A 12,086-nucleotide genomic window follows, 5' to 3' on the forward strand; every position below is an offset into this window, starting at 1 on the left:
TTACAGAGAAAAGAGAGTATTTTCTATGACTCACTATTTTTAGCAAGTTCCCATAAAGGGTCCAGTGTTAATGCTTGTTAATTATAGTTTCGGTTGTTGATAACCAAGAGGGAGCAGAACAAAAATAATGGAGTGTTTCTTTTTGCACAAATGCTTAGTCACCGCTTCTTTTCGCTATGTCACACACTGTTCTTTGTGTTCCCCTACCTACAGAAGCAGGAAACTTCAGAAGTCAACATGTCAAGAGTCATGCTCAAAAGACAGACAATTTGATGACCTCAGCATCTCTCTTGTACCACGAGTCACATGGATTCGTGGTCATGATTGGAGGGAAAGTTCTAAGTGTGGAAAACATTGTTTCTACCAATCATCTTGGGCTATATATAAAGGCTTTCTTCTTTTCTGTAAAAGAGACATGAATGTTTCTTTGGAAGGGGCAAAATTAGAGAAGATTTGTTGGAAGCTGACTAATAGTGGCAAAAAATGAGTAACCATGCTTTTTTGTGTATGGTTCACAGGGGGTAACCTGATGGGTGCAATGTAATAAACACAAGCCAAATTCAATCAACTTAAAATTCAAGTCATAGCCTTGGATTTTATAATATGTTGAAGTTTGTAGCACAGAGGACTACTGAGGAATGGGAGGGGGGGTTATCAAAATCAGAAAGCCTCTTCATAATTTTCTACACTTCCCTCACCTCCACCCATTTCATAGAGATCCTTTCCAGGGGTTTTTCAAGGGGTGCAGGTAATAGCAGGAGGAACTGGGAAACTTTCTTTCCATGCACTTATCTTTGGATCCAACCCACAGAGCCTTTAGCACATTACTGCAGTGCACACTATGTGTCCCTAAAAATATTAATGGTCTGCATTCCCAAACACTCATAAAACCTTTCTTAAAATGATTTGCATTCTTCTCACTGATGGTTGATGGAAAAGCTGATAGCCACTTCCTAAATCTGAAGCAGAGATGGAAAACCTGTGGCTTTCCAGATATTGTTGGACTACAGTTCCCATCATCCCTGAGCATTGGCCATGTTGACTAGGGTAGACTGGGGGTGGAATCCTGAATCATCCAGAAGACCACAGAATCTTCTTCCCTGGTGTAAAGATTTGAGTTCAGCAATAGATGCAAGCAGAACCTTAAGACTGTGAACCAGAATGACCAGGAGACATCAAACCCACCCACCCCCTCTTAAAGTCTAGTTTCTCCACTCTCTCAAAGGCCAGCCTGTATTAACCTGTTGCTGGCTTGTTCTTGCCTGGGGCTGACTTTAACCAGCCCATTAACATCAGATCCAAAGGGCTTGTCCAGATGGGTGTTTTTCACTTCATCTTACACCAAGTACAGAATGAGAATGTACACCGCACACTACATCCAGTGATATGTGCCTAGTTACAACTCAGTTTCCCAGCATGTGAGAGTTCGTACATTTATGCACAATTGTTCCACACAAAACTCTTAAATATCTTTGACTTTTGGCCATTGTCCAGCATCTCCTCTATTATTAGGGCTGGTCCCATGTTCTTTAATTGTAAACCGTTTTAAGATAGGTATCGCTACGCTTGCAAAATTTCTTGTGCAGAAGAAGTCACCATGTACAATCCTGAACACATCCTAATATCTTGTCATATTGCCTATTGGGCAAGCCTTACCAAATGTGCATGTGTATCGAGCAATGGAAACTGTTTTGGTTTTTTGTTTTTAAAAAGTAAAACTTAATATAAGAGTTTAGCGGAAGAAGCATGGACTGTAAAACAAATGCACTAAGATTAGCAGTAGGTAAAAGAGAGGCAAACTAGTGCATACAGTGTTTTATAGCAAGGTGGTGAACCTGTGGCTCTCCAGATATTAGACTTCAACTCCCACCAGCCCGGTCAGTATGTCCAATGATCAGGGATGGTGGGAATTGTGGTCCAGCAATATCTGGAGGGTGACAGGTTCCCCATCCGTTTTACAGCATTGCCTTCAATGATACGTGATCATTTCCTGATGCATTTGTGCTGTGGCTTATGCAAATTTAAAGTGCAATTCTATTCACACACACCAGAGTAAGTCCCATTGAAGTCAATGGGGCTTATGTTGAAGTAGATATTATAAACTGTAATCCTACATGAGCCTACTTAATGCTCAAAGGAAACAGCCTGGAGCACAGGGTGACTGGCAGCAGGTAGCTGGATGCTTATGAAACAAGGAGCAGGAATCCAATACAGAAGCTTTCTGAATAAGCAGGCTAGCGTAGAGTTCTGTAGGACTTGGGAGAACTCAGAAGGATTGCCAGCACTCCTCTGCCAAAGTGCAAAGCTCAACTAAACCCTTATATTCCCACCCAGTCAGATTCAATAGCAGCCATTGTCTGGCCCTTAGGTGAAGTTGCAATGAGTTAAAGAGGCAGTACTGTAGTTTAAACTGAAATCACATGTACATTTTGAAGTACTTTGATGATCATTGGGGAATCTTTCCTCACTTCAGTTCATGTGGCCTTTAAAAACTTCAGCTTTCCTCTCTAAAGGTCATGACACTCCTCCAGCTACTGCAGAAGCCATTGTCCTCCCCTGCCCTCATTGCCTACACTGGATGTTTGCCCATGCTGCCCTATGAGTGTACTTGGATATAGTCCCATCATGACATGGCTGGTTACATTAATGCCTTTCTGTACTGATGGTCAGCCCCTCCCATTTCCCTTTGGGAAAATCGGGAAGCCTTGTTAATTTTACCAATTCAATTCTTCCTTTTTTCGCTGCTTAGACTGTGGTGAAGCATCAATTTTAGCAGTGTTTCCTTTTCTTCTTTTTAACAGCTCCAGTGCAGAAACAAATGCATGCCCTTTTAAAGTTAGAGAAAAACTCATACAGGTGAAATCGATAAGGATGATTTTGTGAAAGTACAACAACACATTCAGATTTTTTAAAAAAAGAAAACTGCTAATAAGACCCCAAGATTTCTACATTCTGAGTGGTTGCAGTTTGGTTTCGGCCACTGTTGCACTGTCCTTCACCTTCTGTCACGTGAAAAGCTACTGGAATAAAAACATTCTCAGTAGATTTCAGTAGACTCACATTTTGTCTGGAATGGAAAAGAGCTGGCCTGCAAGATTCAAGTTAATGTTCAACTGAAGCTCCTGATATGAGCATGTGGATCTCCAGTTTTCTGCTCTTGGAAACTAAGAAATGAGAGACTCACGTGAAAACTCTCAGAGATCTTATCAGCACAGTCTTTTGTCACAGAATTGAGAAATGGGGACTAAAATTAGAAGAATCACGGGTGATCCAAATGTCCATTCTATTTATGTAGCCAGGAACAGGAAAGAGGCAATTACATCAACATAATAGCTCCTAGGACTTGGCAATCCCAGAATATTACATGTGCAAAAATGAAGCTTTTCCTTCTCCTCTTCCAAGCCCCTGCCCACAGGAACATAAATAAAGGAACCAAAAGAAAATGTACCCAAAACATTATTTCTTCATGGAGGACCAAACTCTACTGCAGCTCTTGACAACAGAAAAGAATGAAGATTGAACAGGTGTCTTAAGAGGGATTTGCTACATAGTATCAGAGGGGCTGAAGAGTGTCACACACTTTGTAGGGGCTTCATCACTAATTTGGTAACACTGCAAGTGCAATTCTATGCATTTCTTACTGAGTATTAAGTCCAATGGTACTCACGCCCTAGGACATACGTTAAGGAGTGCAGCCTTAATTCTTTGCCTACATGAATCAACAGTCTGTCTGGGTATAAAGCAGCCTCTGTTGGATGAAATCCAAGGTGCTGTCCCACTCACAGAACAACTTTTGATCTAACAGAGCCATTCACTTATGTTAAGCAGGAAGGCAATTTTCTCCATTTCCCCCTTCCCACTGCAGTCGCTCTACAAAACCTGTTCCAGACAGTTGAGGGATCCTCCAGATGATGTAGATAGCTGAAATCCATGGAATCACCTCCTTTTCTGTTACCAGACACTTCTATTGGATCAAAAGCCATTCCATTAGTGGAACTACCACACTGGATTTCATCCTATGTCCTTAATATAGGGCACTTCTCTTTTTATTATTACTGAATTACAAATCTCTTGTATACCTATTTTACATGTTATTACACAGCATTAGGGACGCGGGTGGCGCTGTGGGTTAAAGCCTCAGAGCCTAGGGCTTGCCGATCGAAAGGTCGGCGGTTCGAATCCCCGTGGCGGGGTGCGCTCCCGCTGTTCGGTCCCAGGACCTGCCAATCTAGCAGTTCGAAAGCACTCTCGGGTGCAAGTAGATAAATAGGGACCGCTTACTAGCAGGAAGGTAAACGGCGTTTCTGTGTGCAGCTCTGGCTCGCCAGAGCAGCGATGTCACGCTGGCCACGTGACCCGGAAGTGTCTTTGGACAGCGCTGGCCCTTGGCCTCTTTGAGTGAGATGGGCGCACAACCCTAGAGTCTGTCAAGACTGGCCCGTACGGGCAGGGGTACCTTTACCTTTTACACAGCATTAGCATTTTTTATTGACAAATAAAGGCCCCCACAAAGTGTCAGAAGCAAAATGAACAGCCCTTGACCAAGAAGCCTTGCTGTTCTGATGCAGTTTTCAATTCATCTGTGGTTAATATGTATTATTTAAAGACATGGCGACAAACATAGATTTATAGAGCTCAATATATCAAGCAAAATTAACAATCACATCCAAAGAAAGCAATTGGACTTCCCCCTCTACTTCTTATTCTTAAAAAAATCAATCTTTTCAATCTGGTTAGAAATAATTTGTTACTTTTATAGTCTATCCTGGGAATAAAAGTAAGACATCAGAGCTCCATGTTTTGCACAATTGATTAACCAACCCCATACTGAAGGATCTAACAGGCTGTAAGACATCAACAGAGCAGGGCACAGCCATAAAAAACGTAAATCTAGGAACCTTTATTATTACTTCTTTCTTGTCTTTTACGCAAACGGACCTGCACTATCCCAAACACTTACATACAAATCCCATGTCCTATCCATTCCTTGAGGGCGTGGCGAGGCTGCCCAGATTCAATTGTCTCAAGTCATTATAGGTGGCACATCAAATACACAAAAAATACTCCTTGTGAAATCAACAGCAAGGCTCACCACCAAGGCACCAAGCCATTCCATTGGCTCCAAACAATGCTGAAAATGCTTGAAGGCTAAGCATGAACAGAATACTGGGGAAGCTGACAGTGAAAAATAACAGACAAATTGAATTTGTTTATTTATATAGTCCATGCCTTCAGTATCTATTAATAGCTCCATTTCTCTCTTGAATTTCACACATCTGTCTGAGCCACCGGCCACTTATATTTTACAGCTGCTTTTCTGATTGACGGAGATAGTAAAGGAACTAAGATTCACTCTCATCAGATTCATCCTAGCTCTTTCCTCTATCAACTTTTCTTCCACTCTTCCTTTCCTAGAACCACTGCTCTTTCCCTTTTCCTGCAGTTTCATCATCCCTCTTTCCTAATCTTCATCTGACCCCAGGTCCCATGTTCCTCAGCTTTCATTTCATTTCCTGCCTTCCTAAAGGTCCATTTCTCATGTCTTTTTACAGATGTATACTGATTTAAAATGTTGTAATAAATAATAAATTTTAATATTCAACTGGGATTCCATCTTAAACATTCATCACGTGGTACAACCAAACCTATTATAACTTTTGAGTGTGTGCCGCAATGACCATGTTTTTCCACCCATAGAGAATGCTGCCAGGGCTTAATTCAAGGCAAATCAGTCATAAGAACATAAGAGGAACCTGCTTGATCAGGCCAATGGCCCAACTAGTCCAGCATCCTGCTCTCTCAGTGGCCATCCAACTGCCTGTAAAAAACCCAAAAGCAGCATCCGAACATGTGGTTTCCAGCAATATTCAGAAGCGTTGCTGTCTCTAACCATGGAGGCTGATCATAACCACCATGATGGCTAAGAGAGTCACTCCTTTCCCTTGATTATTTTGATTAACCTTCTCTGAACCCTTTCCAATTCTACCTTATCCTTTGGAAGGTGAGGCAACCAGAATTAAATGTGGTCACAGCACAAATATGTTTAAAGGTATGATATCGGCCCAGAACTTTTTAATTTTTGTATTGGTTTTTAATCACACATAATCATCCATTACAAATAAACCTAACACATAATATCCAAATTCATTCATATTAACATTTCTTTAGAAACATAGTATACTAAAATATACTAAAAACACATTAATCCAACATTCCACTGTACTTTAGGCAAAAAGAAGCGAAACTCTTTGACTCAGCATAAATAACTTTGCTTCATGCCTTTCAATAAATTAGAACGCAGTGCCTCATCCCAACCCAACTATATGAACCTGCTTTACTATTCCTCCCTGGGACTATTTAAAAAGAAACTTTAAAGTGGTCATGGAGAATACACCTAGCTATATATGTGTTATATAATACGTATGACGATGTCTTATTATTGACATATGTAAGCCACCCTGGGACTTTTTATGGGCTGAAAAGCAGGACAAAAAAACCCCTCTAAATAAAACCAACAACATGAGGGAAGTGTTCCTGGGCATGAGCAGAAACCCTAAAGGGTTTTAAGGGCCTATTTCTTTTCGTCCCCCTCTTGAGCGGCCTTTGCTTAAGAGGTGTCCCCCCCCTCCACAGCCCTGCCGCTCTCATGAGGCCTGGCGCGGTTGCCAGGCAACCTGCGGTCCCCAGCAGAGTAAACACCGCTAGGGCGCTATGCAACAGGCGGGGCGAGACCGAATCTCGGTCGCTGCCCAACTGCCGCCTGCATGACATCACTCACCCTCCTTGGGCCGGTTTATAAATAGACGGCACTGCTGCGCGTGCGCGGGGGGCTTCCGCGGTCAACGATGAGTCATAGCACGAGAGAAGGAAACAGGGCTTTGCAGCCACGCCCCCTCGTGAGTCATCACCCGGCGGCGGGCCTGCCAGTTCTGAGGTGTGCGGATGGGCAAGGGGGCTCGTCGCTTGCCGTAGCGCTCAGAAAGCGCTCGGGCGCAAGCGACGGTGCGGAGACGGCGCTCTGAATCCTCTTTCCTCCTGTTCCGCGACGCGAATGTTTGCTTGTTTCGAGTCGCCGCCCGCCCCTGTTGTCAAGGACGGAGAGGGGCCGACGCCGACCTCTTCCCGGAATGCTGGTGACGCGCTAAAGAGGGACGGGGAAAGCTTGGAATGTTGGCTGGCGTGCGGCGCCCTTAAAGGGACAGTGACCTTTTCCCTTCCGCTCTGGGTTCCGAATGCAGAAGGAAGCGGCAGTCAGGAGCCTTTAAAGGAGACGACGTCCCCAATGAAGAGTTTCCCCAATGAAAGCAGCCTTGTTAAAATTTGTTAAAAAACAGCAACAGGATATGAATACAGGTCTTGGGTCTGTTCAGTGCCAGGATGAGAGACCTCCTGGGAGACAGTGTGGTGTAGTGGTTAGAGTGGTGGCCTAGGAGCTGAGAGAGAACAGAGTTCAAATTCCTACTAAGCCGTGAAACCCGGCGGTTGACCTTGGGTCAGCCACTGCCCCCTCATTTCTAACCCACCTCACAGGGGTGTTGTGAGGATGAAAAGGGGAGTGGGGATAATTCTGGGCACCACTTTGAGTTCCTTGGGGAAACGGTGGGATAGAAATGTAATCATACAATAAAGCCTTAATCTTCAAAAGATTATTGGCCTAATCTGAGCCTGGTTACAATGGACGCAAGTGGCTTGTGTATCTGACCAAAGGCCCCAGTTTAATTGCACATTCCGTTTCCAATGCTTGCCAGCCAGATGCTTCTAGGAAACATACAAGCCTGAGGTTAACAGCCTTCCTCTTTTATCTGCCCCATTGTTTGGTAGTTGGAGAAAAAATACAGGGATACGCTGTCCTTGTGTGTCTGGTGTGGGAACCTGTGGCCCTCCAGATGTTCCTAGGCTACAGTTCCCTGACCACTGGGCATGTTGAGAGAGTTGTGGAGTCCAAAAACATCTGGAAGTCCACAGATCCCCATCCTCCCAGGCCTGTGCTCTACTTAGAAGCTCTTGAGCCCCTTCCACCATAAGGCCGCAAATGCGGGACGCGGGTGGTGCTGTGGGTTAAAGCCTCAGTGCCTAGGGCTTGCCGATCGAAAGGTCGGCGGTTCGAATCCCCGCGGCGGGGTGCGCTCCCGCTGTTCGGTCCCAGCGCCTGCCAACCTAGCAGTTCGAAAGCACCCCTGGGTGCAAGTAGATAAATAGGGACTGCTTACTAGCGGGAAGGTAAACGGCGTTTCCGTGTGCGGCTCTGGCTTGCCAGAGCAGCGATGTCATGCTGGCCACGTGACCCGGAAGTGTCTTCGGACAGCGCTGGCCCTTGGCCTCTTTGAGTGAGATGGGCGCACAACCCTAGAGTCTGTAAAGACTGGCCCGTATGGGCAGGGGTACCTTTACCTTTAATAAAAATAAAAATAAAAAAGGGAAGAAAAAGTCCGCAAATGCAGCAATCAAACTAGGACCTGAAAGCATGGTTTGAAACTATTTTGTACTCCACCCTTTGGGCATACTATGGTTTGATGTGAAACCCAAACCAATAAATCATGGCTTGGGGTGTTGCCTTGCTACCCTCAGAAGGGCAGGACTGTAGCTCAGTGGTCCAACATCTGTCTAGCATACAGAAGATCTCTGATTCAGTCCTTGGTGTCTTCAGGTAGGACCTGGAAAAGCTTGTACCTGAAACCTTGGAGAGCTGCTGCCAAAGTAGATAGTACTGAACCAGATTCACCAATAGTCTGACACCATATAAAATAGTTGTTAAAGTGATAGTATATGGGAGTTCTCGGGGAAGGCAGAAGAAAGGGGAAATAATAGGAACCATAGTTTGTATGGCTAGAATTATATATCCACTTACTTGGGAGTAAGGTCCATTGAATTCCTTGGGACTTACTTCTGAGTAGACTTGTATAGGATTGTGCTGTAAACTACATTGGTTAGTGTTAACTTCTAAAAAGCCTGTTACATTTTCTGACAACAGTGTTCTTCATACCAGTTGGAGGTAGCTGAACAGCCAGCCTAAGATCCATATTATGTGAAGTAAACATCCCTTGCCTTCTCATCTTATGAGGGCCATTTGAATTAAAAAGGAATTTGTGTACCTATCCTACACTGTAATACTGTGGTGTGTGAGAGGAAAGCAATATTGTCCAACGTAGATGAAGTTGTAACCGTCATTCTGTAATACCTCAAAAACTCCACTGACTTTGGGAATGATGCCAAGAATACATTGGTCATGCTGGATTGTGTGTGTAACCACTCAAGGGCTTGCTTATATAATATGGTTGAAATCAAATGTGTCACAGATGTTTGCAGTAGAGAATCCCATGGGGCACCTAAGTCCAATGTTACTCTTGTGCAGCGGTTAGTGTGGCGGACATGGACCAGGAAGACACGGGATCAACTCTCTATTCAGCCATGAAGCTTACTGGAAAGTCTTGGGCCAGCCACTCCATATTGCTCAGCCTAATCTACCTCATAGGGTGGTTATGAGGACTGAGCATGAGGGAAAATACTCCCTAAAATCCTTGGAATAAGGTAGGATGTAACCATAATAAATAAGCATGCCATGGCTTTGTCGCATATGATGAGAAAACCCAAAGGCCTCTTGACCAGGCCAAACTGATGCTTTTCTGTTTATATGCTGCTGTTAAAAAAGGAGAAAACTTTGTTTCGCACAGCATATAATTAATTAACTGTGACCTTCCAGATGTTTTTGAGCTAGAGCTCCCATAATCCCTGACCATTGGTCATGCTGGCTGGGGGTGATGGGAACTGGAATCCGATATCTCAAGAGCCACAGGTTTCCCATCCCTGTTTTATGGGATTGGCTGCCACGTTAAGAATAAGGATAATAAGGCACTGTTTTGCCATGGCAACTCAAAGTGACTTACAATATTTTAAGCAAAAAGCAAACACATTCATTAAAACAAACCACACACATACACACAAAATAGGTTGAAACATCTCACTGGGGCAAAAAGGTCATAGGTAGTTAAAAGCCAAAGGCCTGATTAACGAAGAATGCTTTTGCCTGGTGCCTGAAGGTGTGCAATGACTGTTCCACTGCCATGTGAGCTTCCCCTCTTAGAGGACTTTTCAAACTGGCTAGACAAATTCATGGACAATTCTAGTTGTGCAACACCCATGTTCAGACAGTAGGTCACTGAATACCAGATGCTGATGAGCAACAGAAGAAGAAGACAACAGCCACATGTAATATTGACATTCCTGATTCTGGAAACTTAAGTGTTAAAAATACAACCAGAATTGTTTGTATTGCATCCATCTGTCACGGATGCTTTAGCTGAGATTGCTGCATTGCAGGGGGGGTTGGACTAGGTGACCCTCGGGTCCCTTCCAACTCTACAATTCCATGATTATATGATTTATTACTGTTTCTATCCCATCCTTGCTTCAGGGAGTTCAGAGACATATATGGTTCTTCCTCCTCATCCACCCTTCCATTGTCACAACAACAACCCTGAGAGGTAGGTTAGGCAGAGTAAGTTTGGCTTGTCCAGAATCACATAGGGAACTTCATGATTGTGGGGCTTTGAACTAATGCCTTCCTGTTCCTAAGAATTCAGCATTCTAACCACTACACCACACTACCTCTTTCATAATTAACTTATTTAAGAATAACTTCCTTATCACTCGTTTTGAAATTGAACATGGCTTTTTCTTTTCTAAACATTGATTCTTTTTTCCCCTTTTTTAAAAAATGCTGTTTTTGACATGTCTTTGTATTGTAAAGGAAGAGCCGCTGGCTGTAAATTTCCACACACTAAAAAGCAGAAAATGACTTAAGTAGTTAGAGGAGGAGGGGATCACACAAAAATATTTAGAACTCATGTCAGTCTCACCGGTTTCGAACGACAGATGTTGTCCCTAGTAGGTTATCTTTTGAGCAAAGGGCATTGCTGTGAAATACAGCCCCTCACGCACTGGTAAGGTCGAGATGATGCGGTTGCTTCATATTTAGATCATGGGTAGTGGAGAATTATAGGGCGCATATTAGTCACCTATGCTATGATTTCATATTCCCACCTAATTTAGTAACAACAGTTGGTTACTTGGGGGGTGCCTGGGGGGCAAAGGAGATTTAGGTCATTAACTGAGGTTCTGGCTAAGGGAGCAGATGGAGAGGTTTGAAGGAGAGATGAGGAGTCAGGCTAAAAGAGAGAAGCTCAGCTTTGCCAGAGACCGAGGGCTGCTTCAGGTCTGGAACTGGCTCATCTCTCAACTTTCCCAGGTAATACTATATACATCCATGTAAACGTGTGTGTGTGTGTGTGTGTGTGTGTGTGAACAGTGCTTGGGACTGTGAACGGTGAACACTGAATGTTGACCATCACAGATTAGTTTTGCAAATGCCTGAAAATAGACATTTCCCCCTGCCCCCCTTTCCTGAAATTAGCAAATGAACACTGATGGTCAGATTGTAAAGCTATATTCACGAGAGTTAAATCTCGTGAATTTTGGAGAGGTATTCACAAGATTCATCTGGGGGTGTCACCCAGGACCTGTGAAGGTCAACAGTTTCCACATATCTGTTTGAAGTGGCTTAATTTGCTTTTGTTCAATGTTTCTTTGTGTCAGGGCATCGATCATTTTGCTGTGGGTGGGTGGGAATTTATGCTCTGGAGGGAGTTTCCAAATCAATGAGCTTTTTTGGGGTAACTAAATATCACTGAACATATGCATGCCGCTATTTCACCAATACCAAATAGACATATTCTGTATTTGAGCTGTGTCACAGCTGAGAACTGAGATTTCCAGTGTGCAGTCTTACGCCAAATGGAGCTTAGACTGTGTACACACCATTCATTTGAAGCACATGGCTTCCCCAGAGAAACCTGGGAACTGTAGCGTACACTTCACAGAGCTACAATTCCAAGCACCCTTGGCAAACTACAGTTCCCTGGATTCTTTGGAGCTAGTCCTGTGCTTCAAATGTATGGTGTGTACCCTCCAATAAGTGTGTATAGGATTGCAGCCTAAGGAAATTTGTGAAAAGGACCACTGACTTTGGTGGCAGCGAGTGAAGCACATTCTTAAATCTCTGTATGGGTATGCTCACCTTTCCAATTACT

General features: G+C 43.7%; 2 protein-coding genes across 2 annotated transcripts in view; one reads left to right on the forward strand and one right to left on the reverse strand.

Annotated features, from left to right (window-relative positions):
• PACC1 (proton activated chloride channel 1) overlaps positions 1 to 7,306 on the reverse strand; it is a 63,278-nt gene extending 55,972 nt beyond the window's left edge. The window contains exon 1 of the mRNA XM_083433143.1: positions 6,779 to 7,306. The gene's annotated coding sequence lies outside the window, so the exon portion shown is untranslated. The remainder of the gene's footprint in view (positions 1 to 6,778) is intronic.
• A 3,436-nt stretch (positions 7,307 to 10,742) lies between these two features.
• ATF3 (activating transcription factor 3) overlaps positions 10,743 to 12,086 on the forward strand; it is a 36,744-nt gene continuing 35,400 nt past the window's right edge. The window contains exon 1 of the mRNA XM_083433204.1: positions 10,743 to 11,245. The gene's annotated coding sequence lies outside the window, so the exon portion shown is untranslated. The remainder of the gene's footprint in view (positions 11,246 to 12,086) is intronic.

This window comes from Podarcis tiliguerta (genome assembly GCF_965153285.1).
Source record: "Podarcis tiliguerta genome assembly, chromosome: 3".
Taxonomy (NCBI): Eukaryota; Metazoa; Chordata; class Lepidosauria; order Squamata; family Lacertidae; genus Podarcis; species Podarcis tiliguerta.